Here is a 25,331-nt window from a genome sequence, read left to right as displayed (position 1 = left end):
GCATACATATATAGTGAAAGTAGCAATTTACAGTGTAGTTTGCAATGTTAGGACAGTATATGGAATTATATCATACAGTAGTGAGCAATAATAGTTTTTCATTCAAGGTAAGCCAGTTTATTGCGTTGTTACTAAATTTGAAGAGGGAGGTTTCGGCTCTAAAGGTTGCAGGCAACGAGTTCCAAATTTTGGCTGCTAGGACTGGGAAACCACTGCCTCCTGCTTTTTGGAGCTTGTACCTGGGAATGGTCAGACAATTTGATTGAGCAAATCTAACAGGTTGATCCCAGGCATTTCGGTTGAAATTTCTGCACCGGTACATAGGTGCTAGATTGTTTAGGCATTTGAAGGTGAGTGATGGGGTTTCAAGTCTAATTCTTTGATGGATTGAAAGCCAATGGACACTACGTCTCAGCTCTGAGATATGGTGTGATCTAGGGAAATTAGTAGCTGATCTAAGCGTGGTATTCTGGAGAATTTGTAGCTTTTATTTAGATTGTAATGGTTGGTTCCTAAAAAGGCATTACAGTAGTCTAGGTTAGATAAGACTAGCGTCCTGGCTAAGGTAATGCAGTTGCTGGTGGTCAAAAATGGTTAGCAAGCGTTAATTAACTTGCAAGTGTATGCAGTCGTGGACGCGGTCGTGTTAATTTGTCTTGTCAAAGAAAGTGAACAGTGAATGTAGATACCTAAGGTTTTTACATCTTTAGAAACCTTGATATTGTTGCTGTCAATATTAAATATGTTAAATTGTTTGTCAAGTCTGTTAAGTCTCGCTTGGGATCCTACAAGGAGCAACTCTTTCTTCTCGTTGTTAAGACACAGTCCATGTTTGGCCATCCAAGCTTGAATAATTAGGTAGATGTAATTTAGGTGATTGGAATCAGTGTTTAGTAGCCAGTAATAGGGATAAGGATTTGGGTGTCATCCGCGTAATTTGTGTAGAAGACGCCCAACTGGTCCAAGTCATCAAAGAGGGCCTTTGTGAAAATATTGTAAGCATAGGGGAGACGCATGAGCCCTGGGGGACTCCGCAGGCGACTGGGACTCAAATAGCGGATGCCGTGGGTGCAAACCCTCTTGTGGTTCGGTTGTTGAGAACAGACTGAATCCAGGAAGTGGCTTTGTCAGAGAAGTGAGCTGCAGATGAGGTGGTTACATAGTGTTTTGTGATCCACTAAGTCAAAGGCAGCTGATAGATCTAGTAACAGTAGGAGAGCTAGGTTACCTTTGTCTTTTATGAATTTCATTTGTGTTACTAGATCTATCGGTGCTGTTTCCGTGCCATGTCTAGGACAGAAACCCGATTGACGGAGCGCTAGTAGATTTTTGCTTTCCAAATGATGCTGGATCTGTAGGTAGGCAGCCCTGTTCATAATTATTAGGGTGAAGGGCACTGTGGTAATTGGTCTGTAATTCATCGGGGTCAAGAGAAGGTTTCTTTAGTAGATCCATCTTTCAGATTTGTGGGTACTGTGCTGGTTGCAAATGAGGTATTGATTAGCGAGATATTGATTGAAAGGCGCTAGGTCCTTCGCTGTTTTTGATAATTATTGCTGGTCAAGCATTGCCCAGGCATCTGGATGGTTTCAAGGTAACAATAATGTCCTCAACATCCTTGGTGGTGAGAGGGGAAAACAAACCGATTGTGTTGGTCAAGTGTGGGAGCTTGCGTTGCGGATTGGGATGTATTGGAGGCCAGGCTTGCTTTTTTTGGTCTATTCTAGAGTTTGAAGGAGTTTAATTTTGTCAGAGATAGCTTTCTGGATATTAGTGCACCATGTTAAGTCTTTTGCGCAAGTTACCGGAGGTGCAGTAGGGGATTCCAGCTCTGAGGATACTGAATAGTCCTTTTGTATTGGATTTAGCTTTTGTGATGTAGTCGTTGTACGATTCACTTATCTTGGGGGATTGCGGTTTTGTAGGTGGATGAGGTTGTTAGGAAATTATCTTTGTTAGGTGTTGACGGGAGCTTTTTCCACAACATTTCCGCCGCTCGTTTGTCCTTGCGCAAGGTTCTGAGGTGTGGGGTAAACCAACTATTCAAGTGCGAGTGGGGTTTGGCTTTTCGCATTTTTAATGGTGCGATCTTATTGATGGCGTTGAAAATGGTGACGTTGTACAGGTCAACTAGGGAGGTTGGTCATCATTTAACGTAGTATGGTTAATGATAGTTTGAAGTTCGGGAGTAATTATTGTGCTGTTATATTACCCATGTTTCTGGAGAGTCTAGGAGGCACTATGGGCCTGTCGATGTTGGATTGATTGCTGTCCTGTAAGGTAAAGAGAATAATATGATGGTCGAACCAGGCGCATGGCTGGTTGGAGAGAATGTCGGTGTCGCAATTGATATCGGTGACCTAGTCTAGTAGCCTACCTTTGTCATGGGTAGGTTGGGAGATACGTTGTGTAAAGCCTAGTTCTGAGATACTGTTGGCGATAGCTGATGCATTAGCGTCTTTAGGGTTGTATAGTCCTAGGTTGAGGTCTCCCATGAGGACGACTTGTGATCTTTCTAAGCCGTGAGGAGTAAAGTTGTGTCTTCCTCAAAGGAAGATAGTGGACCTGGAGGTCTATAAATGAGGTGGATGGTTATAGTATGCGTAGGCGACATGGGTACCTTGATGGATAGGAGTTCTCCAGAGGGGAAGGTTTGGTTAGCAATGGGCCTTAAGCCTAGTGAGGTTTTTGCAATAAAGGCAACGCCACCGCCTTTTGCAGACATCCTGTCCTGCCTGATAATAGTGTATTTTTCTGGTATGGCAAGTGAGAGCAGAGGACCAGATGTAGTCTGGAGCCAAGTCTCCGTGATAGCCAAGACGTCCAAGTTGTTTGTAGTTACGAGGTTGTTAATATCTAGAGCATGGGCTGTTAAAAGATCTTGCATTAATGAGTCCCCCTTTGATGGAGGAGGTTTTGCCCTCAGGGTCTCCTTTAGTTGCTAGGAAATGTTTGCATGGGGCAGGCGTCTCATTAGCTATCTTATTGGCTTTGCTGGCTTGTGTGAGGCCTGTTCGTGTGTCTTTAATGCTGGTTTGGATAGTATTCTTTGTTGGCGAGTCATTCATTTTGGTGCATCTATACCCTAGTCTAGAATTTCTGATTAGGTGGGGCAAGGCTGATTAGGTGTCGGTCTGGTGGCATAGAGTTTGATCCACTGGGCTGGAGTTGGTAACTGGTCATTGTTAAACATGCATGTGGTCAAATTGTTATGTTTTGTAATTTTTCTGTCTAGTGGAGGTAGGAACGTAGTAGGTTTGACATTATCCGAAGGGGGCAATCTAGCGGCTATGTATATGGCGGGGCTGAATCTTCTAGGTATGTTTGGGCGTTAGGTTGTGCGTATTTCTCAGTGCCAGTAGAGGGGATGCCTGGGGTGGGGGCTGCCATTGTGCATAGGGTAGATGTAGCAAGACTAAGTATTAGACTTGGGATGCTTAGCAGTAGCTGGTCCATGAATGAGTTCTAGTTTCTGGGGTGGATTAGAGTCGTAATGCTAAGGGACAGATAAGTAATGCACATTAGTGTTAGTGCAGGAACCGCTGAAGCAGAACAAAACATCTGGCTAGGCAGTCAGCAGGATAGTAAAGATGTGCAATTGCATAGATAGGTATGCATAGGTCACACATAATGGTGCAATCGCGAATGTTAATACTGCAGTTCCTTAATATACACTCAGACGTATTGCAAGTTCTTCATGTGCACAAATTATAGAATGGCCCATCATGCTGGCTTTGCCAGATGGGCAAGGGGCGCGTTGATCCTGATACATAAGAGTACCATTTTCGATTATGGAAGTTAGGACAGACCTTAGTGGAAGGTTTGTGTTGATCCAGGGGGAGCTATGGGAGGCCACGTGGGAAATTGTGGTGGTTTATGCACCTCCTTCCCTCTCACAGGAACTACTCAATGATCTTCAGAAGCTTATAGTGCTGGGGAGGCAAGAGAGACGGATCTTGGGTGGAGATTTTAACGAGGTCATGGACATGGGCCTCGACAGATCACATACGGTCACTAAGAGACTGGGGCATCCCACTAAATTATGCACCTTTGCTGGGGCAATGGGTTGGCTGGATACATGGTGAGCCATGCATGCAGGAGAGACCAGGTACTCTTTTTCTTCAGGGTTCATGCTTCTTTGTCTAGGTTGGATTATCTCTTTATCCCGTTAGGAGAAAGCCACCAACTGCTAGCTGCAAAATGTCTTGCCAGGGGAATCTCAGATCATGCTCCATTATTAGTTATGCAAATGAGCAGACGCTAGTCACCTACACCCACCCGGAGGCTAAACTAATACTATCTGGGCTTTCCCGAGTTCAAAGAGGCATTAGAACACACCACACAATATTTCTTGGTCAATGAGGGAACAGTGGACATCCCGGTCACAGTCTGGGAGGGTAAGACAACGGTTCTCCGGTGAGAGGCGATCTCTCTAGTGGTATCAAGGCGAAAGCAACATACACTGTCAGTAAGAGAGGCGAAGGTGGCCTCAGAGAGGGTGGAAGCGGCTGTGGGCGCTGCTGACTACCTAGAGGCAAAGCTGAAGTTACGAAGTGACCCGGAAAAACTCCAGAACGGAGTACTAGACAATGCAAAACAGGCCCACTGGCATAGACACAGCCAAATTTATGAGGCAGGGGACAAAGCGGTTAAGATGCTTGCGTGGCTAGAGCGTAGAGAGGTTGTGGGCAGGTGCAAGCCCTACAGAGCGAAACTGGAGAGACCCGTACAAGTGGCGCGGACATAGCGCAGACAGTCGCAGGGTATTATGAATCTCTATACAGTGCCCCATCCGGGGAATCAAGGAGAGAGGCAGATGGGGAGACGGGCCCCGGGGTCCTTACACAGCTGTCCATACAGCAGCAGGAGGGGCTAGAGATGGAGATCTCGGAGGAAGAGGTGATGGCAGCCATTACCCAAATGCAGTCACGGAAGTCAGCGGGCCCGAATGGCTTCCCAGCGGAAGTCTGGAAGAGATTAGGGGAAACATTGGTACAGACTCTCCACCGGCTATTCCTGCAGAGTATGAAGGACGATATACTGCAGGAAGATTTGAGAAAAGCATGCCTAGTGGTGCTCCCCAAACAGGGGAAGCCACCGGAACATTGCGTCTACTACAGGCCAATATCACTAATAAAATGGTATCAGGTAATATTATCCCACCAATAACAATCACCATATATATGGTCATCGGGAATGGTCATTGGCGATATTATTAGTGGGGATAATTTTAGGGGTAAATGGGAACAGGGGTTGCGGGGGTGTCTCCCGCTCCCTTTAAAATAATATGGGTGTTGCAGGGGTGTCCCCCACAGGTTTAATGGGTTAATATTGCTTCAAAAATATGGCGCCATTCTTGTATGGCAAGATTTTTGCGGGGATATTAACACATGGAACCTAATAAATGGCAGACGAAAATACTGGCTGGGGTCTTGGCAAATAATTTGCAGAAAGTCATAGGCCACCGGGTCCACCCGGACCAGTGTGGGTTTATTTTATTTATTTTAATTTTATTTACTTATTTCTTACATGCCGTAGCCTGCAGGCATTCAACTGGGAGGAGGCCTCTCTAAGTTGGAGGACCTAAACCTTCTCCCAGCAATTGGAAAATTCAAAGCAGACATCACACACTGGCAAATCCCTTCCACAGAGTCTGATGGGCAAGGCTGCCCTTTTTAAAATGATATCACTTCCCAGATTTCTCTACGCACTGCAGAACACTCCACTCCCGGTACCAGGGAGGGTATTCAAGAAAATAGATGGGGTCCTTCGAGAGAGTCTGGGGGGAGAGTTGGGGAGGGGCAGACAAGCCAGGATTGCCCTTAAAACTCTCTAACAATCAGTTTTGGAAGAGGGGGAGGGGGGATAGATCTGCCTTGTTTGCAGAAATACTATTGGGCAGCACAGCTGGGAGTTGTCAACAACTGGTTACATGAGGTTACCCCACAGAGTCGGAACGGGGTTGGATGGGGAAGGGGACCCCGGTACAGGTCTTATATGCTAGGCAGAGGGGAGGCACGACGCTGCCACTCATGACACAGAGTGTGCTGCGGACATGGGACGAGGCACATGTGCATATCGACTGGAAGGAGAGGCCGGCTCTACGCCAGACGGCTGTAAGCCAGCCTCTATGGGCTAATGCACTTCTTCCCGGAGCTTCTTAAGATGGGTCACTTAAGGCAATGGGAGAGGCATGGGATTTTGACCCTGGCGGACGTGATCCAGGGAGACGCCCTCCTTCCCTTCGAGTCCTTGCAGGAAAGGTTTGTCCTGGGCAGGAGTGAGAGCTTCAGGTACATTCAGCTGGCGTAGGTGGTTGGAGCCCAGTTCCCAGTTCTGAGGGAGATCCCACAGTGCTCCCTGCTGGAGGCTAACCTCATAAAGACATAGGCCCGCATAGAACCCAAAGAAAGGGTGGAAGGGTTGAGGTCCCTGTTATGCTTGATTTATGCTTGATCCAAAATGGCGCGGGTGCGCAATGCATTCTGGGAGCGCTCTGAGCCATGTTGGATATTTACTTCATACCGCAGTGAAACGCTGCACACATTTTGCTGAGTGTTAGATTCACAGTGCTGAGACAAACATGCTTTTCCAAACCTGCCATGCGGTCAAGGCCATTTCTGCTGGGAAAGCTAACGTTGTTATGGCTTACTACTGTTCTCTGTGGAGCGTGTTTTTAGAGAAGGCAGGCACTGCGCTTCTTGGGGGGGGAGCTCTCGATTGACCCAGCTGGCAAACGACGGCTGTTCCTCAACTGCGCAAGTGCAATTTCCAGAATGTTCGAGAATTAACTCCCCTTTGTGGAGTGTGTATATATGCGGAAGCCCGGAGGTGGTCAGGTGAGACTTCAGCCAGAGAAGGACACTTGCGTCCGGCCTTCCTGTGAGCTGTGGTACTCTCGGCCTGGCTGTTCCCGGGATCTTCCAGCCGCTTCTGGACGAGATGAGGAATCCTGTTACACTCACGGTGATGTATTTCCTTTTGACTTCTTTACTTCTTCTGTGATCTATGTCCTTATTATTTATATGAGTTATTTCTATGTACTTGTAAGCTTTGAATAAATAGCCGCAAAGAGCTGAGATTATCTTCTAAGAGGGCGTGGCTGTGAGTTATTGTGTCTGTCTGTTTATGGTTCAAAGTATTTGCTCTATAATTGCATTGGTGATTTATGGTTGTTCCGTGCACAATACAGTCTCCGAGAGAGATTGGCATAATCGCCAGACTCCACCTCATACAGCACAAGATAGTACATCGAGGGAATGTTCATTAACCCGAAATGTATGCTTCTCAGGGTATTGGGGGGGGGGAGGAACTCACAAAACATTAGTAAATATTCCTGGGGTGGCCCTGGGACGGATTAAGAGTCGTCGCCTTGCTGTGGGGCTCTCCGGATCGCCCGAGAGTGGCTAACTAGGTGGCTGAAATGGACACGTCTAAAGCCTTAAAAGAAGAGTATACAAGCCAGGGGATGTCCTGCAAAGTATGGGAAAATATGGGGCAACTGGGTGGAGGGGGTAATGGGTAGGGGAGGCTCTGGGATGGATGGCAATGTTGAGTGCTGCAGTGACCGACAGGATTGCCATACCCCCACAGAATGCACTGAAATGAAACATTATTCAATGTCTGTTTGTTCGTGCTGCAAGGCCAAGCAATGTCTGTTATGGTTATTGTGCTCTATTCTTTTCATGTACTGCTGAGAAAACTAATAATGTTTTATCATTCCAAGATGCCCGCCGCACCCTGGAGACGTGCGTGCGGGCCGCTTCGACAAACCCTGCTTCTTTAATGGCTTAAACCCGTATCATCAGGCAAACAGATAGCCCGACAGCGCATGAACTCTGGAGTGAATGGCAAAGAAAAGTAGGGGAATACGGTCCTCAGCAGTCCACCCGGCTGTGTGATTGTCTACATGACATCTCGAGTGGGCCGCAGCATGGAGGATTTGGCCCAGCTGATCACGATTTAGCACAAGAATTCAGGGACGGCAGAGAACTCGTCCCCTCGCTGGGAAGCTCCACATAGCCAGTTGATAAAGATCCTGTAGGCGGATTGAGGGACGGGAGAGATCCCCGCCCCTTCGCCGGGAAGCTTTACGTCACCAGCTGATAGCAATGCTGCTTGCAGATTGAGGGACGGGAACGTTTTCACCCCCCTGCCAGGAAATCTCTCATGGGCACTTGGTACACAGCAGAGAGGCTCGAGGTAGGAGGAGGCTAAGGGCGCTCCAGAGAATAAAAGTCTGTGGGGAGGGACCAGGAGGCCTGGGGACTGGCATAATTGGCAAGGCCTAAATGATGATAAAACCGAGCTACTCATCGTCGGCTTCCCCCACCATCTCAAACACCTCGACACTGCCTACTCCTCCATCATCAATGATGGAAACACAGTATCCCCACCGCTCCCTATGTCAAAACTCTAGGTGTCTAACTGAACGGAGAGCTCAAACTAAACAATGTGAAGGCCATGGCCTCTTCCGCAGCATACTAAACTAAACTCCTCAATCTCCAGACAATTCCTCACCCCCAGCAACTGCCTCACTCTTGCCAGAGCAACCATCAGCAGCAACTCGACTACTGTAATGCCACCCTAGCAGGGACTTCTACTAAGAACCTCAATAAACTACAATTTATACACAACAACACCCTTAGAGCAGTTTGGGGCCTCATACATTTAGAGCACTTCCCATATCAGACGTGAAGCTCACTGGCTTTTCGTCAAAGCATGCATTGAATTTAAAACTGCTAACCTTGCGCTCATCCTCCTCCATCTCTTACTACCCCTAGATTCACGAGGAAACGATAAAGGAGCTCCTGCTTCAATGTCATCGCTCCCACATTATGGAACACACTCCCACCAACGAACCATCCTACCTTGCATTCCACAAACAAGTCAAAACCAGACTTTAACAAACATGCTTCAGTCTCTCTGAAATCACTGAACCTTAACTATGTTCTGTAACTACCTCTACCTGTAACTACCTATGCCTTACTATGCAAGTAATCTAGCGCCATGATACCTCAGGGTCCTGGGCGGTATATCAAAAGAAATAATTAAAGACATTAGCAGCAGCCCCTGCAACTACGGGTCATAACATAAGCTTTACCACCCCTATTTCCCAGATGCAGTGCAGCGCCCTCAGAATGTCCGATTGGGGGATTGTTTCAACCCGATTTTGAGGCAAATAAATGCACACAACGGCACTGGGAAGAAGATAGAATCCCTGCTGGGGACAATAAGACAGACACTTTTAATACCCAGTGTGCTCTCACATCATTCTGGAAGGGGGATCACAAGAGCACATAACTACTATTAAAAAGGAAAAAGACTGTTCTGGGACCATGTAACCAGAGGGAATATTCGCCTTGGCTATCCTCAGCAACAGACCTTACCCAGGCAACTTCTAGTAATCTCCAACGCCATAAAGTAAACTACCTCCTCCCCCTGTAGGCCAGGAGCTCACTGGACAGTATACTGGATACCAAGACAAGCCACTTCATATCTTATGCCGAGGTGGAAAAAGAAGCCTTCCCAAGTGGGACCTACCAAAGACGAGCCCCCTAAATTGAACCCTCTACAGAAATTGTGGGCTACTGGCCAGACATCATCCTCAATAGATATTCAAAACCTCCTCCAGAGCTAGAGCCAGGTAGCCTCGACACAGACATGGCAGCATCGTAAGGTGATTTTGCCGCAAGCTTCCGGGAGTTTCAAGATATGTTTATGGCGTTCTTTCAACAACAGTTTACCTCTTTTACCACGGAAATAAGGCAATCACTCTCGAACTTTGGCAAACAGATCACATCCCTTGGGGAACGTGTTGATAAGAATGAAAGGGCTATCCAGGAATTATCGCGGGACTGCACACAATCGGACATCGCATTGAAAAAACTGGCAAGGTTGACACACAGCCTTGGAGGTGCAGTGCGAAGACTTGGAAAACAGATCACTGCGATCTAATATACGTATAAGGAACTTGTCTGAAACTATCACAGATGCGTAGCTGAAAGAATCAGCAGCTCATATCTTCACTGACAGAAGAGGACCCACCCGTCGATGGGTTTTACTGGATCGCCTCCACAGTACCGGCCCGAGAAGAACGGATCCAGGGGCCCGTCCACGCGATGTCCTGGCCGCATGCTCTTCTTATCCTCAAGAAAGCACGGATACGTCCACAATTACGTATATGAACTGAGATCCAGCCATTTCAAGATCCGTCACAAATTACCCTCCAAAAAAGACGGGAGATGCAGCCGGTGGTAAAAGTACTTCAACCGAGGGGAATCAAATACAAGTGGACGTTTCCCTTTGGCTTAATTTTTACCATGCAGGGCAGATAACAGGATAACTTCTCGGGAAGCTGGCAAGGCTCTACTTCAAATTGAGGATCAAGAACTGAAAGGAGCCTCCGAGGTAGCGGAAAGGCGATCATCTCTACAAAGCAAGTCATGGGAATGGTCAACCGCAACCCGCCCAGGGAGAAAGGGAAGGGCACAGCAACAGCAAGACTGGAAAACTCAACTTCGTGGCCCGATTCCCAAAACACCATCGGAACCACTTGACTGAAGGGGCGCATATCTACAACTGTCGGCGCACATTTTGTTTAAAGCACGGACACAAGGTTTACTTTGAGCAAGGGACTCGGAGCATACCATCTTGGGATCAATCTGTTTAGGTAACAGATGGGGTACTAGGTGACCCCACCGGCAACCCTGGTGTTAAAGTTGGTTCACGGCCGGGGCTCTCTGCCTTCGGAATGGTGAGAAACCGTGGCCCACACCAGGGGACTATGTTGGGGTGGGTAGTTGGGAAAGTTGGCGGTAGGGTGGGGAGATTGGGGAAGTGGAATTGGTCTCTAAGGGATGTCGGGGGGAGGGGGTGAGGGGGAAAGAGTTCCAGCATGGTATTGCAGTAACATTTTCAAGCATATCAGATTCAGATGATTTCTCCCTTTCATTTCTTGATCTATCTTGTTTCACGATTCAAGTGTCTAACTCTTAATGTTCAGGGCCTAAATGCCCCTGCAAAACATAGGAAACTAGACGCACTCTTGGGGCGACACCAACCGGACTTGGTGGCGCTTGAAGAGACGCATATCTGTCAGAAGGATAGAATGAAGTTCTGTTTGGGACGATACCCTGTACTGATACAGTCCAATGCAAAGAGCAAGTTTGCAGGGGTGTTCATTGCAATGAAAGCTCCCTCACAAATCAAGGTGCTTCATACAAAGATACATAGAGGGTTGTTTTGGGTTTATTGTGATCATTATGGGTCCAAAGAAGCTCACAGTGTCTTCTATTTATGCTCCTAACACGGGCCAGGAGGGGTTCTTAAAGTCCACCGTGACATTACTAGAAGCCTTTGGCGAGGGGGAAATAGTCCTTAAGGGGGGAGAGGGGAATCCAATTTTTGCTTGGGACACATCCCAAGATCGTAGTTCTGCTACTTACTTGTTACAATCAAGGCCATCAATATCCCTCAAACAAAAAGTAGCAAACCTTGCCTTAGTAGATGACTGGCCAAACATTAGAGGGGAGGAAATGGGATATAACTTCTACTCACATGTCCATCAGACCTTCACACGTATATATTATGTTTGGGTTTCGAAGCCCCTTTTTGGTCTTGTAACTCAAATTTTTTACCTGGTGAGGTCACTCTCAGATCATGCTCCCCTTATCATGGACTTGGAAATATACGGGATTGTACAGAAGGTCTGGGCGTGGCGTTTTTCATCTGAAATATTGGGGGATCCTGTAGTGGTAAACAAGATTGAGGCCAAGATAGTCGAGCTATTCGAGTTTAACCAGACACAAACAACCTCAGCAAATGTAACAAGGGATGCATTTAAGGCAACGATCAGTGGGGTTGTCATAGCTGAAATGGCGTAGAGACACAAGCAAAAAATGGCCCTAGAAATAGAATTGGAGCAAGAGTTAAAACAAATAATGGGCAAAATGGAAACCAAAATCACTCAGTCTATTCAAAAAGCATATAGGGTGGTTGCTGAGAAATTAAATTTACTGCATGCCAAGAAAGCTGAAAAGTCTTTACTATAACTTAGACAAAAAATGTATGTTAAAGCCAATAGGGCAAATTGTTTGCAGGCGAAATTGATACGCAAAAAAAAAAACAATAAAAAACCAAAAAAAAAAAAAAAAAATCGGCCTCCCAAACCATTCAGTCAATACAAGCCCCCTCTGTGGAAATCAGTTACAGAAACACCCCAGATCATCATGCAATTTTACTATTTTTATTCAAATCTGTATGGGTCTCAATTTCCACAAGAGTCGTATTTAGCATTGATTAATCTCCCACAAATAACGCACGAAGAAAGGGAAAGTCTAGAGGGTGACATCACTTCTGAAGAAGTGTTACGGGTCATAAATTCTCTCCCCCTGAATAAATCTCCGGGCACAGATGGTTTTTCTGCCCAATTTTATAAAACATTTCGGAAGGTGCCGATTCCCCCGACTTGTAACTTTATTGTACTTATTTTCACAATCTGGACATATCTCCCCGTCTATGGAAGAGGCAAAAATAGTTTTATTTTTAAAACCAGGAAAAGACCCACGTGGCTGTGGATCATATCGCCCCATTGTCCTTATAAATTTAGATGCAAAAATCTACTAAAAAATCCTGGCCAATAGGGTTCAGAAGATGGCCGTCGCACCCTGAAGACGTGCATGCGGCGAGCTCCGATGAGCCCTGAATAATTAGCATTATGGATCGTCTCGAAGGCAGAATGCCTGGCGGTGAGAGATTCCGAGTTCTGGAGCTGTTGGGAGTGACAGTGGCTAAGAGTGGATCCTAGAGTTGTATCTGTTTGGGAGAGCGCCAGCTTTGTATCTTGAACGGGGCATGGCTCGGCAGACGCGTCTCTGCAGAGAGGAACTCCAGCGCTGGATTGAGGGACAGCTGTGTTGCGCCTCCTCGGCCGGATGAATTACACTGGTAGGAGCTCCCTGGAGGGAGCCTGCAGTCAGGGACACTGGCCCGGAAAGGATTGGAGCATTTGCACCCGAGGGGCGTGGCCTGGAGGCTTAAGATGGCTGGCTCCAGCTTGCCTGCTGCAAGTAAAACGGCTGCAGCCATGATGAGGCTGCATATCAGGTTGGTCTCTCTTTCATTATTATGGAGCCATAGTCCTCATCTCCAAACCATATAAAAAGGCCAAATTGCGCTTCCCACAGGGAGTTGGACATTTTCTTTTGCACTGCATGAAATAACAGGGCAGATATACAACTTGGCATCCTTCAATTTTGCCTGGGGAGCTACGTTAGGCATCTTCACACATCCTCTCATTGGAGTGGAGCAGTGCAGAATATAGTGGGACAAAGCACACAGAGGGTATATAAGTGTAGGCAACGCCCAGTAATATCATTTGTACTGTGAAGCACCAGTCAGCAAATTCCTGCGCAAGTAAGCAAGTGAGCAAAGCAGGTGCCCTCTAGGTTGGCTAAGCCTCACCAGACGTCATATTAGACACTTATTCGGTTTGTACCATATCATATGCCAAGGGGGAAGAAGAAGCATTCCTAAGCGGGACCAACTCAGGATACACAACCTAAATTGAATCCCCTACTGAAACTTTGGGCATCTTGCCAGACCCACTCTTTGCCGGGAAACAGGGTGACACGCTCTTCTCCAGCAGAACCCCATAACCTGGACATGGGGATGGCTGCCTCGAAGGATGACTTTGCTGCAAGCTTCCAGGAGTTCCAGGATAGATTTCTGGCCTCTTTCCAACAACAGTTCACTTCGTTCACCACAGAGATCAGACAGTCATTTTCGGAGTTTGGTAAAGAGATTGTCTCTTCAGGGGAACGTGTCGATAGCAATGAAAGGCCGATCCAAGAAATGTTGCAGGAATCCATAGGAAGAGCTTGCCAAAGCGACACACAACCTTCAGGTGCAATGTGAAGATCTGGAGAACAGATCGCACCGCTCTAACATACCTATCAGAAATTTGCCAGAATCCATCACAGAAGCGGACCTGAGAGAATCAGTAACTCATATCTTCACAGACCTGATTGCAGAAGATGACACGCCAGCGGTTTTGTTAGACCGCCTTCATAGAACAGGTCCCAGAAGATCCGATCCGGGGGCTCGTCCACAGGACGTCCTAGCTGTATGCTCTTCTTATCCCCAAAAGCAGCTGATCCTCAGGAAAGCACAAAAAACATCTACTATCACGTAATGAAACTGATATACAGTTGTTACAAGATTTGTCACAAGTAACCCTCCAAAAGCGTGGAGATGCAGCCACTGGTAAAAACGCTTCAATCTAGGGGGATTAAGCATAAGTGGACATTCCCCTTCTGTCTGCTCTTCACTATGCAGGGCAGACAATACAGAAATACCTCTCAAGAAGCTGGGTTGGCTCTGCTTCAAATTGAAGATCAAGTACTGGAGGTTGATCCGGAAACTGTGGACAAGTATACTTCTAAACAAAACAAACCTTGGGAATTGTCAACGGCAACTCGCCGGGGGAAAAAGGACAGTGCGCAGCAACAAAAAGACTGGAAAACTCGACTGCGAGGCCCCGTTCCTAAACCATCAACGGAAGTATCAGAAGGAACTGGTGCACAATCAGGGAAGTAGATACAAAGATACAAATGTGCCTATGACTGGATATGAAGCCAATCTGAGCCAGGGTCTCGGAACATATCATCTTGGGATCAATCTGTTCAGGTAACAGATGAGGGTACTAGGAGGCCCTGCAGGCCAACTTGGGTTTAAAGTTGGCCCGCGGCTGGGGCCTTGCGCCTTGGGAATGGTTAGCAACAGCGGCTCACTCCTGGGGACTATGTAGAGGGGGAAGTTGGGGTTAGGGTAGAGTGGGAGGGGCAGATTGCCTGCAAGGGGGGGGGGGCAGGGGTTTCAGCGTGGTATAATTGTGAAGAAATGGAGAATTTCAGGTGTGGGTATTTTTGCTTTTTTTATATATATCGACTTGATTTAGCCCAAGATTCAAGTGTCTAACACTTAATGTCCGAGGCCTAAATACCCCTGCGAAACGCACAAAACTGGATGCACTATTGGAGCATCATCAACCGGACTTGGTGGTGCTCCAAGAGACGCACATCTGCCAAAAGGATAGATCGAAATTTCATTTGAGGCGCTACCCTGTGCTGATAGTAGCGCTAGACTAACAAGGTTGCTGGGGTGTTAACGATGAAAGCCGCCTCACATATCAAGGTATTCTGTACGAAGATACACCGTTATGTGTTTATTGTTATAGCTATGGGTCCAAGGAAATTCACAGTGGCCTCTATTTACGCTCCTAATACAGGTCAGGAGGGGTTCCTGCTGAAGTCCACCCTGACACTATTGCAAGATTTCAGAGAGGGGGAGATAGCTCTATTGGGGGATTTAAATTTAGCTTGGGACCCATATAGGGACTGTAGCGTCACTACCTAGTCGCCACACCTGTGGCCATCGACTGTTCTCAAACAGAAAGTAGCAGATCTCTCTGGTGGATGTCTGGCCTAATATCAAAGGGGAGGATCAGGGCCTTTTCTCATATAGATTACGTTTGGGTAACAAAGCCGCATTTGGGTCTGGAAACACATTTCTTGCCTATTGATGTCGTTATCAGATCATGCGCCCCTCATAATGGACCTGGCATTGGACTGCAAGACACACATTTTGGGGGATGCTATTGTAGTAAAAAAGATGGAGGCTAAGATAGGGGAGTACTTTGAGCTCAATCAGTCAGCAAATAATATGTGGGATGCTTTTAAAGCAACAATCCGTGGGACTCTCATGGCCGGTATGGCGTATAGACGCAAGCAGAAATTTGCTTGGGAAATAGAATTGGAGCAAGAGTTAAGAAATAATGGGTAAAATGGAAACGAAAACTAATCAGTCTATTCAAAGGGCCTACATAGTGGCGACTGGGAAATTAAATGTACTCCATGCCAAAAAAGCTGAAAAGGTCTTTATTATACCTCAGACAAAAATGTCATGTAAAAGCTAACAGGGCAGATCGCTTGCTGGCTAATTTGCTACGTCAAACAGCTGCCTCCCAAACCATTCAATCAATACAAACTCCTCCGGAGACTCACTTACAGAAACATCCCAGACTATCACATTTTTTTATTTCTATCCAAACCTATACGTGTCAGAATATCCAGTGTGCCGTATACAGGAGCTCTGCTTTGCAACGGTTACTCTTCCCCCAAACAACACATGAGGAACGAGAAAGCCTGCGAGGAAGATATTACTGCTGAGGAAGTATTACGGGTTATAAATTCTCTCCCCCAGAACAAATCCCCGGGTCCGGATGGTTTCTCTGCCCAATTCTATAAAACCTTTCGGAAAGTGTTGATCCCACGACTTGTATCTCTATTTAATTCATTTCTGCAATCGGGGCATAATTCCCCTACCATGGAAGAGGCAAAAATGGTTTTAATTTTAAAAACTTTATGGATTTAAGAAATTACAAAAAACATATTCATAACATTCATGAAATATTTCCCAGGGGAAGATCCAACCCTCGTGTGGCTCATACTGCCCCATCGCCCTTAAACATTTTGATGCATAAGTCTACTCAAAAATGTTGGCCAATAGATCAGAGAACTTGCTCCCCTCAATAATACATCCAGATCAGTCGGGTTTTATAAAAAATAGACAGGCCCACGATAACATTAGGCTTACATGTCATATTTTGGAAAAAGTAGCAAAAAAGGGCTCATCAGCGGCTCTTCTTTCTCTGGCCCAAAAATTGTGGAAAAGATAAAGGTGAATTATAAGAATCCGATGGCTCAGCTTTGAATCAATGGACAACTATCCCAACCGATTGCACTCCAAATAAGGACTAAACAGCAATGCCCTACATCACCGCTGCTGTATGCTATTGCTCTCGAGCAATTTCTTGCAAAAATTCTGTAAACAAATGAAATACAAGGCATAACATTCGGGGGATCATGCATAAAATAATGGCATATGCTGATGACATGTTTATATCAGACCCAGTAAACACACTGACGGCAGTAGCTAGGGAATTAAAAAAATATGGGGCAGTGGCAGGGTTAAAAATAAATCATACAAAATCTGAGATCTTAAACTTATCGATTCCACTGGAAGAAGAAGAAGTGCAGGCTTTGCAGTTGCTAACTCAATTTGGCTGGGCCCAGGATAGATTTAGAATTTTGGGGGGGGAGGGAGACAGTAAATCCTAAATTAACAGGATTATTTATGGCTTCCTATCCCCCATTGTTGGACGAACTGACGGGGCAGCTGCGGTAATTAGGCCCGTTGACGATATCATAGTTGGGTCGCATTAACACCATTAAAATGGTAATCGTTCCAAAACTCTTCAGGGTTCCATCTTCTTATTTTGAATAAATTACAAAGCAGGATCTCTGCATTTGTGTGGAATGACAAACATTCCAGGATGTCATTAGAAGTCCTCTACTCCTACGCAATGGGGTGCACTAGGCCTTCCTAATATGCAAAAATATCTGGCATCACAACTCTGCGTAACAAAGGACTGGTGGGACAAAGAGAAGAGCTGGGTACAAATGGAGCGGTCGGTGGTGGGGCCCCAGATTGGGGACAACCATTGGCTTCTTAAAAAGAACAGTCAGCAAAATATCTACTGGGGTGCGATTACAAGCTTGGTTGAGGAAGTTTGGGACATTGCAGTAAAAAAATACCTCACTACATTTCCCTTCCCCTTAACCCCATTATTTTCTAATCCTCAATTTACACCGGGACTGGGATCTAGGGCATTTAAAAAATGGAAGCAGGCAGGATGCACGAAATTTTGCAATGTGCATCAGTGAACGGATCCCAAGTCCTTCATTCAATGTAAAATAGAACTAGGCTTGAATGAATCTGCTCGTTTCCAATATTTTCAGGTCTGCCATTGGATGCTGGCCCCCCCAAATAAACAAGCAGCTACAAGGGAGCAGGGAGCTTACTACATTTGAGAAATGTGCTAGCTCTAACCCCGGGAATAAGGCGTTAATATCAAACTTATATAAAATAATCACAGAGGCATCCCCTGCTCTATCCTTGCATTTTAAGACCCGCTGGCAGCAAACCCCGGGGGAACAAATTTCGCTCTTCGAGTGGAAAGACATCCCCAAGTACACTTGCTCGATCCAGATAAGGGAATTCAGGTACAGTGGCGTTATACCCAAGTTCGATTGCACAAAATGAAATAAACCATCTCTCCGCAATGCTGGAGGCAGTGGGGTCTACTTAAGGACTGGGGGCATATCTGGTGGACATGTCCTGAATTGAAGGGTTATTGGGCACAGATTGAGTATTGTAAAGCACAAATATTTGGGGCCATCAGACAAAATACTATGAAGTCTAACCTTTTATTAATTCCCAAGATACAGTTGAAACGGTTTTCAAAACAAAAATGGAAAACATTTGTTATTTTGCAAATGGCTGCTCTACACTGTATCGCCCAAAAATGAAAATCTAACCTTTTGAGTGGATGGCATAATCTATTCAGCGCGATCACTTGAAATTTGAACAGGACTGGGCGGAAGTGCCAAGGTTTTTACATGACTATAATATCCGATAGTGCGCACAACATCTTCGCATTCTGGGAATTGTTTGAATTTGGTTCTTCAGTCTTACTGTGCCATTTGTATAAATTGTACCAAGCTGGAACTGAGGGGTGAGGGGGGGAGGTAGGGCGATGTTTGGGGTTTGTTGGGGTGGAGTTATTATTTGTCTTATCTGAAATGCCAATAAAATAAAAATAAAAAAGACTGCGGAAATTCCTCAGACCATTGAAATACAGGGGATAATGCTCGGGGGTATTCAGCATAAAATTATGGCATATGCAGATGATATGTTTGTGTTTAGAACAGACCAGGTATCTACATTGTTATTAATAGCTAGGACATTAAAACAATATGGGGCAGTGACAGGGTTAAAAATCAAAAATCAATCACTCAAAATCCGAAATCTTAAAATCTATCTTTCACTATGGAAGAGGTGCAAACACTTCGATCGCAAACACAATCTGGCTGGGCACAGACAAGTGTTCGACTTCTTGGCGTAATGGTAACTCCTAAATAGACAGGGATGTACACAGCCAACTACCACCCCACTGTTGGAGGAAGAAACTGGGCAGCTGAAGAAATGGGTACCGTTGATATCCTGGCTTGGTCTAATCAATACAATAAAAATGGTAGTCCTTCCTAAATTCCTCCATTTTATTCATGTGCTTCCTGTTTGGATTCTAGCCTCTTATATTAAAAAACTACAGAGCAGGATATCAGCATTTATTTGGAACAATAAACATCCCAGGGTAGCATTCGATGTGCTTTCCACACCTGCAAATAGGGGAGGTGGGGCAGTCAGGGGGTTGGGTCTTCATAATATGCAAAAATTCTACCTAGCTTCACAACTTCACATAATAAAGAAATGGTGGGACAAAGATTCTGAGAAGAGCTGGGTACAAATGGAGGGGTCGATAGTTGGGCCCCAATTAGAAGATAACATTCATTAAAGTGAGATTACACGCTTGGTTGAGGAGGTCTGGGACACTGCAGCTACAAAATAGTAAATCAGGACTTTCCCCGCTCCTTTAACACCACTTATCTTTAACCCTCCGTTTACACCGGGTCAGGACTCTCAGGCATTCACTAAATGGAAGCTAGCCGGCTGCACAAAACTTTGTGACGTGTTTCAGGGCATGGATCCCAAACCCTTTACTCAATTTAAAATAGAACTAGACCTGAAAGAATCTGCCCGCTTTCAATACTTCCAGGTCCGACACTGGATATTAGCTTCCCCAAATAAACTGGTGGTGACTAGGGAGCTCACTTGATTTGTGAAATCCACAGAACAATGCACTTATTTCACATTTATATAAAATTATTGCAGAGGTACCTCTCGCTTCTTCACATTACAGATCTCGTTGGCAGCAAACCCTGGGGGAACAAATATCGCAAATTGAGCGGAAAGGGCTGTGGAAAGATATCCCCAGGTATACCCGCTCGATTCAGAGAAGGGAATTCTGGTATAAGCTGATGGATCAGTGGCATTATAACCTGGTATATTTGCATAAAATGAAACTAATCATTTCTCAGCAATGTTGGAGGCAGTGTGGTCTACCTGGGGATTGGGGGCATGTTTGGTGGACGTGTACGGAATTGAAGGGTTACTGGCCGGAAATTGAGGATTTTAAGGTGCAAATATTTGGGGCTGTCGGGCATAGTACTATGAAATGGTCTCTCATCAACCCTTTAGGGACAATTTCTATAGAAACTGTCGAGTTGGGCGCAAGTGCCGGTCCGTCTTATGCTGAGGTGTGCAGCAATGTAGCTGGCGCTCCCAAACTATCATCCCCTTACTAAGAATGACTGTCATCATTAGCGGACCAGGCAAACACAGAGGGCTTCCCCACCCAGAACCGATTGAGTCATTAAAAATGGTATCGAAAGCACCCATAGCCCGTTACATAAGAGCGATTATTGGGATGGGACCTCTTATACATCAAACATAGTGATCCCAGATCAAGGTTTAGGGTTTAGTCTACCATGCAGAGCTCCACTAGGTCCAAATGTCGATGGTAAAATTCAGGGACCTCTACCGGACCCTTTAACCTATACAAGTATGATTCAGATCCTGAACACAGCTGTAGAGAGTGGTGCCCTTTCTTCTCAACTATTAGCAAAGGAATTCAACTTCACTGAGGTGAGGCACCCTTTGCCCCATGACGAAAAGATTACATCATATGTTCCCCCCCCATCTGTTAGTGAAATTGAACCACTCTATTTTACCGACCTCCAATGAACATTTTAGTTCCACTTTAGAGTCACCTTTTGTAGATGGTACTATCTCTTCAGTTGCGGCTCATCAGCTGCCTCATTCTGAGTTGATAAGTAATGAAGGGGAATCTATATCCCAGGAGTTTAACATTATTGGATTGGAGGGGAACCCTGACATACTACGGGGTGAATGGATCAATAGAACATACTTACTGGATGTAATTGCACAAATACCCTCATTGCGCATTCTCACCACTGATGACTTTGATCGAATTGCCGTTGCCCGTGGGAACAATTACCGAATGCCATTTTACGTTTCCAATCCGACTGTTAAAATACATCTGGAGTTTCAGATCTGATCTAAAGGACATGGGATTCTGTTTACATGCATTTAAATCGTGAAGCTGCTGCAGATGAGTTCTTGCAGAAGCCAGTAGCAAGGACTGAGGAGCCCCGCCCTCAGAGCATGGGATGGTTCATCCATTGCGCAAAATTGTATTTCTCAGCTCTTAGCCATGACAGCGGGGAATCATAATTTGGTGTGGGTTGAGCCTTTAATGCGCTCAATTACTTCTTTTAAAAATGTAAAAACTACGACTTAGCAAATTAGGAAATTGGGCCTAGATATCGTTTCATGGAACTTGTGTGGACATCTGTTGCTCTATGGGTGGTTGACTACATTCCTCAAAGAAGCCAATCTAGAGATTATCCTTTTACAGGAAACAATCGATTTATCTCTAGAAGACTTTAACACTTTCTGCAGTTATGCAATTAAGGGCAAAGTGGGGCACCCAATGGGAGGGCTTGCAATTGCAATCAGTACTAAGATTAAATGTAAATCGGCTATTGTGTATACTTCAGCTAATGTGTTAGCAGTCGAAATTGTTGTGTAGGAAAAAGATGAAGGTCCGTTAATTACGATATCTTTGTACTGGAATCCTCTGAAATTAGAATTAGAGGATATGTTTGATGATTTGGACCAATGCTTTGAAAGTATCCTCACTTTAAGGCCCTCTTGCAAGATTATTATTGCCGGGGATTTTAATTCACTGCGTCTAATGAGTAACGTGGAAACGTATCATGAACGCAATTTAGGGAAGCAGGTAGCGCGTAGTCGGGGTGCCAAATGGATTGCTTATTTTGACACATGGGAGATAAGATTTGGGAACACCCCTGCGGTGAGCCAGCAGTATACATGGAGCCATGGGAATGCCACCTCAATGATACATTTTTTTGCCATCTCCAACACATTGCTCCACTTCGTTGCGCCGGTGGTGATCCATCCGATTACCACTGGCGACCATGCTCCAATATAGACATTTGGCAAGGTCTCATCATCGTTTCAACATTAATCACTTGCTTCCTTTCAATTCAGGTGGAACCCTGGCTTATGTAAGTTAAAATATGAAAAAGTAAGGAAGGAATATGCTACTGCTTCGAGGAAATGGATTCTCCAGGAATCGTATTTCCTAAAAGAAGTAATTATGGGCGAGATAGTTGCTGATGCCATTCTATCTATCCAGGCTAAACCCACTGAAAATGGAATACTTCCATGTGCGAAAAAATATGACCCAGAAATCCAGCTTTTAAAGCGTAAGAAAAATAAGGAACTGCGCATTAATAAAAAGCATGCTAAAAATCCTTATCAGCACAGGCTTTTTAAAAAAATCGTACTCTGCAATTGTATAAAAACAAATTGAGATTCCTGCGTAACATGAATATAATTTATCTCAACTGCGAGATTATTCGCAAATTATGCAAGCATGATTCAAAATATATACGGTCTATCATACGCAACACTAATCCCCCCCAATGCATAATCTAATGAATATCATACCCTCCCATATATGGGTTACTTATCAGACATTTTCGTGCCCCCCTCGTTCCAAATCCAATAAAATCTCATCGAGGCCTTTGGCAAAATGAGATGATTTTAACTGGAATGAGGAAGACATTATTTGGGCAATTAGTAAAAAACTAGTCTAAGGCCCCGATGGCATTCCGCTGTGTGTGTACAAAGCTGAACCGGCCTTATGGGCGACCATACTCAAGATCAAGTATGACGTAATATTCAAGATTGGCAATATTCCGGAACAATGGGGAACATCCATAATTGTTCCAATCTATAAGAAAGGTAATGTACAGGATCCCCTTAATTATAGACCCATTTCATTAAAAGCGACACATGCGCAAAGAAATTCTTAATCCTACATGACTTAGAGAAGTTTATAGCATGTAATAACATCCTCTCTGAAGCGCAGATAGGTTTTAGGAAAGAGATGGGGACCCCAGTATTGACCTGTCTTCCGCTTTCAATTCTGTGGTGAGGGAATTGCTTTGGCGTAAATTACTTGTATTGGGTATCCCTACAGGAATTATATTCTGGCTGATGAGGCTGCATTCTTATACTGCGTATAAGGTCAAGCTATCTAGAGAAGGATCGATCAACGAATCCATTAAAACTTTTATTGGACTCAAGCAAGGATGCAACCTTGCAGCGATTCTTTTCAATTTATATCTTTGTGATCTGGATGAATTATGGAGTGGGTTAGGGATGTATCCCGTCAGAATGGGCTCGCTTAGACTACATTGGCTAGCGTTTGCTGATGATTTATTCATAATGGATACCACTCCAGCAGGGCTTCAGGCTAAATCATAGCTATTTGAAAAATATGCTTACGATCTGAATTTAATTCCTAATGTTGGTAAAACAAAGTATAGTGGTGCTTCATGCCGGCAGAAAACTACAATCATCTAAATGGAAAATCAGGGACTTCTGGTTCAGCACCAAACTGAGAATTGCTATTTAGGATATCAACTAAGCTGTAACTCTTCCTATTTGGAAAGAAAGACTCAATCAGAAAGCTTGCTCGTTAGGGAGCCAAATGAAGTTGATCTTCGCAAAATATTGTAGATTCTCGCTTATGCTGCTACAAGACTTTTTAACAATGAAAGTGTAAGCTGCTCTTATCTACATTCTCGATATTTGTCCGTTTGATTTAAGCTCCTATCTTGATTCCCTCCCAGGCCGACGTCTTAAAGGAGCCTTGCATATAGCAAAGATAACTGTGTCATTAAGCATGAGCTAAGTTTGATCTCATTATCATGTAGAGTGTTATGGCGTTTATTATCGAACTACGCTAAATTTCTAAATCCTCCAAGTAATTGTTTATACAATGATTTACAATGCCTAATGGAAGAAAAAACAGGCAATTCTATTAACAGGTTTCAAAACCGTATTCAGGAGGTCTTGGACAGGCTTGGTGTAACCCATAATGACCTCTGTATCAGACCTGCCTTTGTTAAAAAGAAATTGTCTGAAGATGATTGGATCCGAACTTTAGATCAATTGAAACTCTACATTTACTGAATATGCTAAATTCACACGAAAGCGATTGCCATGTTGTCATTATGTTTCCATCTTTCCTTGTTTTTCTACGAGGGGTCTATGCATTTTAAGTTGAATCAATTTAGAACTAAGGAGCGTCTATGCAATCTATGAAATGTAGGTTTCCCCACTGCCATGAATTGCATGAAACCTTGAAGCACTTGGTGCTCGATTATCCACATTTCAAAACACAGCGCACGATCCTCCTAATAAAATTTGTTAATTCGGAATTTGCTGATTGTACTGCACTTTTATGGGCAAGACTTAGTCGAAATAAGTCAGTGATGAAAATTCTAAAATATTCTGTTTTAATGTTGTATGTATAATATGCTGCCTTAAGAGGTTGATTCTTTTGTGGTATTTTATGGATGTAATGTATATAGGTATTGATTTTATCTTGATGTTAATTTTATGTATTTTGTATGATTTTTATGTAAAGGTTTTTTTATTAACCAAATACAAATATAAAAAAAATATTAAAAAATTAAAAAAAGAAAGTACTATGAAGTCTAACCTTTTGCTTATCCCCAAGATAAAATTTAAACTGTTCTCGAAACAAAAATGCAAAACATTTTTCATTTTATAACTGGCTGCTCTTTTGTGTATAGCGCAAAAATAGAAATCTAAAGACCCTCCAGACATCGCGGACTGGTTATCTAAATTATAGAACTTTGTTGCACTTGAGTGAATAACATACTCAATTCAAGGTGATCGGATGAAATTTGCACATTACTGGGCAGAGATACTTAAATTCTTGCACAGAGATTATAACATTGGATACTGCCCGCAACACCTCAGAATTCTGGGTCTCAACTGAGTATATCTTTTTGTTTCGCTGATGTGATCTATTTCATTTGTACCATGCTGCAATAAGGGGGGGGGTGTCGGGCAGTTTGGGACGTTCATTAGGGGTGGGGGGGTATTTTCTTTTTCTTTTGGGGCTACATTAGTTAGTTATATTTTTTAATCAAAAACAAAATCAAAGCCACCACTGCTATGCGTTGGAAATAAGAGTCTGCTCCAGTGGGGTCGTATTTTCAATCTCAATGTTTACTATGCATCCCACAATCCATTGGCAACCAGATAGTAATCATGGGGGTATTGCAAATGAATATTCCACAACTGGCAGCAAGGGTCTCAAGAGACCTCTGTCCCGATTACCTTAGAAGTCAGCACACTTCCATCTCCTCTCTCAATGTACA

General features: G+C 44.5%; 1 protein-coding gene across 2 annotated transcripts in view; it reads right to left on the bottom strand.

Moving 5' to 3' along the window:
• Positions 1-25,331, bottom strand: part of HAX1 (HCLS1 associated protein X-1) — a 396,934-nt gene that overhangs the window by 298,540 nt on the left and 73,063 nt on the right. The window lies entirely within an intron of this gene.

Source organism: Ambystoma mexicanum, chromosome 1p (genome assembly GCF_040938575.1).
Source record: "Ambystoma mexicanum isolate Mex_15411 chromosome 1p, UKY_AmexF1_1, whole genome shotgun sequence".
NCBI classification, from domain to species: Eukaryota; Metazoa; Chordata; class Amphibia; order Caudata; family Ambystomatidae; genus Ambystoma; species Ambystoma mexicanum.
This window is presented reverse-complemented; position numbering and strand designations above follow the sequence as displayed.